Source organism: Macrobrachium rosenbergii, chromosome 20, assembly GCF_040412425.1.
Source record: "Macrobrachium rosenbergii isolate ZJJX-2024 chromosome 20, ASM4041242v1, whole genome shotgun sequence".
NCBI classification, from domain to species: Eukaryota; Metazoa; Arthropoda; class Malacostraca; order Decapoda; family Palaemonidae; genus Macrobrachium; species Macrobrachium rosenbergii.
In genome coordinates, this window is record NC_089760.1 from 36,692,624 (window position 1) to 36,696,022 (window position 3,399).

General features: G+C 38.7%; 1 non-coding gene across 1 annotated transcript; it reads left to right on the forward strand.

Annotated features, from left to right (window-relative positions):
• The first annotated feature begins 1,622 nt into the window (after positions 1 to 1,622).
• TRNAT-UGU (transfer RNA threonine (anticodon UGU)) lies at positions 1,623 to 1,694 on the forward strand. Its single transcript has one exon. It is a non-coding gene; the product is annotated as a tRNA-Thr (tRNA).
• Positions 1,695 to 3,399: the final 1,705 nt, after the last annotated feature.

Below are 3,399 nucleotides of genomic sequence, written 5' to 3' on the forward strand. Positions count from 1 at the left end.
TCTCTCTCTCTCTCTCTCTCTCTCTCTCTCTCTCTCTCTCTCTCTCTCTCCTGTAGCTGTCGTGAATGTACTGAAGTATGAAATATAATATTTTATCATGCAGGTTGAATCTCCCATTGCGTCCAACATCAGATAATCATACTTAGAGATTTCACTTAACGGAAAATAGTGTGATGAAGAAAGTATGGTATTATTCGTTAATTATAGGTGATAAGTTTTCATACATTTGTACCAAAAATTGATCACCTGGTAGGAGTCTCTAAGTTTACAATAAATTGTGTTAATAAATGCACAACACACACACACAACAACAGCACCTATAAATACATTAACTTCCGTCTTCTTTGTTCAACAAAGAGAATGGGAAACTGGATATAAAACCGTGACGCGATCAAAAAGGCATCTTAGCCTGCTATGCAAAACTAAAAGCCAAAAGGCTAAACCATTCATGAAATGCTGAAGCCTTTCTCAGAAAACGGATAGCTTAAACGGCGCCGATGTGATCGTCATTAAGGAACTCTTAGTTGAAAGCAGCAGCGCCCTCTCGTCGCCCTCGACTGCAATCAGAGAATGAGCTGAAACCTTAGACTGGTCCTTTTGACAGTAATTGTCCGTTGATTGCATTCTTCCCGAGACGCCCTTTGTCTCGGACGCTGGAGTGTGACGCACAGGTGATAGTTTCGCCGAAAGGAAAGACTTGATTTTTCTATTTCCTATTATTGTCTTTCTTCGTTAAACGAGCTTTGTCCTTTCTAAACACACCCTAACACGACTCGCAGCATGTTTTGCCATGTTTGCAAGTCAGGACTTTCCTGATGAGGGGGTTTTTATCTCTGCTAGTTGAATTTTTTCCTTAAAACTATTTGTTTTTGTTCTTGTAAACTTGCTGGGATAACTTCACACACACACACACACACACACACACACACACACACACACACACACACACACTGTTAGCGTGTTCTGATACTCACTAGAAAGCTTATGATATATCGAATGATTTAGTTAGAATATGGTAAAAGTGTTTCAGTGTTGTTGTAAAACTATCATCATTTTACAAATTTAAATTTTAGAATGATTTTTCCCTACTAATCTCGCTGGTTTGAACTATAATGGTGATATTCAATAATAAAAACTGATGAACAAGTTGATAAAAATGTGTCTCGTCTTTGACTTACCTGAAACCTTTGATGCTTTCTTGGCGGTGTGACGTCCTTGATGGATGGCTCAAAAAATTCGATGAATTTAATACATTCGATCCAGGACCTTCCTGGCAGCATTAACGTCTCTCTCTCTCTCTCTCTCTCTCTCTCTCTCTCTGGTAGCATCATCACTCATTTGAGTAGCTGAAGGTAAGTAGTCTCATAAGCCATAGGACTAAAATGTAGCTAAATTCGTTAACTTACTTTAGAGATTATAAAACGAGAATAGCGAATAATATATAGTATAAATAACCAAACGAAAAGGAATTCAAGTAAACATCAAGAAAAACAGCATAAAAGCAAATCGTTCGAAGGAGGAAAGTTGCGTTTGAATCCCTGATAGCTCGGTCAGAGTAGATCACGAGGCTTTTAGCCCACTGAGTCCAGGGTTCGAGTCCCTAATCGGTCTGGTCGTTCCCAGCCTCCTTAGCTCAGGGGCAGAGCACTGGTCTTGTAAACCAGGGGTCGAGAGTTCGATTCTCTCAGGGGGCAGACGGTCTGTTTTGTTAATGGATAATTTTTTTTGTATTTTGTATCTTGTATTCTAAATGTATTTCTGTATATGTTTGTGCTTCATTGTGTCTTGTACGTACACTAAATATATTTTACTTTTACGTCATGATAGTTGAAATATATAGAAATAAAATAGTTTTAGGGTGTACTTAGGCTCTCATACACACGCACACACACACACAAATGTACTATAAGCACGCATATAAACATGAATCAGGTAGCCGCGGCTTAGGCTACATCAGATGGAGAAACCAATGATGAATCATATTATGTGAAGACAGAATGTACCAAAAGAAGGTGGGTTGTAGGTGTTGGGGTGGAGGGGGGGAGGTGAATCGAGGAAGGAAAGGTAGGTGGGGATAGTTGGTGCTCAAGCATATGGCTCGCAGGTGTTACCATTAGTAAGCACACCTGCTGGGGATGAACCGGTGTGGTGGTCGAAGCTTATTCCTTTGAAATCTATATTAAATCTGAACTGAAACTATAGTTAGAAATTGGGTAAGTTACTCAAATCTCAGATTTCGCCATCGAGATTAAAACAATAGATGTAAATGTTTTCGGTTTTGTGTAGCAAGTTGTATTGCCCCCCCTCTCTCTCTCTCTCTCTCTCTCTCTCTCTCTCTCTCTCTCTCTCTCTCTCTCTCTCACAATTACATTAATTCCTTCTCCCTACCCACCTTCACGTTTCTATTTCCCTCAGTCTGTTTATCTTCCTCTCATTCTGCCTTTCCCTAAGCCTCTCAAGTTGTGGTTCCTCTCTTTCTCTCTTATCATGGTATTTGTGACGTCGGAGTGTGATATCATATCAACCAATCTCTCTCTCTCTCTCAAATCAACAAAACATATCTACCTTAAGTCACATGCAGAAAGAAGCTTTCCCGATTTAACAACAAGATTTACAAGCAAATATTAATAGTCAGATTTAAAAGTAAGTAATGATATATAGAGAAAAGCAGCATTAAAAAATGGAAGAGTGTCACATGCCATTGCATCTCGACGCCCAATGAAGTTTGATGGGGTTCTCATGTATCGTAGTGTCAGTAAAAGACAGAAAACTGAGAAAGCCTCAGTATCCAGTGAAATCTGAAGGAATTCTCGTGTTAGTCGGCAGTGAAGAAAAACCTGAACACAGAAAAGCATTTACTGCCATAAAAATATAAGGGGATTTTTAAGACACTCAGTTTATTAGGTTTTATCTGAAAAGTATGTTTTACTACGTCACTGAGTAAGCTAGAAACTTATCAGAAAGGAATAAAGGTTAATTCTGCTATGTAAAACATTAAGATAAGTAATCTCCATGTTGTGGCCATGCAAACACTCTCAGATCAGTTTATTAGGGGACTTGGAATATTTACCTGCTTGTTTCTTATGGGTAATGCTATCTCCAAGCCTAAAATTATATTGGAACATGATATTGGAACAGAGTCAACACTTGTATAGATGTTAGTTTCGTCCCAGAACGTTAGTTGACTGATTGACTTAATGAATTTATTCGTAAGGAGTCAGAAAATGAAGATTTCTTGTTGACGCCAAGAGACTCTGGGCCAAATTCTTTTAATTAAGGTACAGCAGTATTATGTACACTGAAATACAGATTTTATAGGAAATCTCTCTCTCTCTCTCTCTCTCTCTCTCTCTCTCTCTCTCTCTCTCTCTCTCTCTCTCTCTCATAGATTTAAAGTTG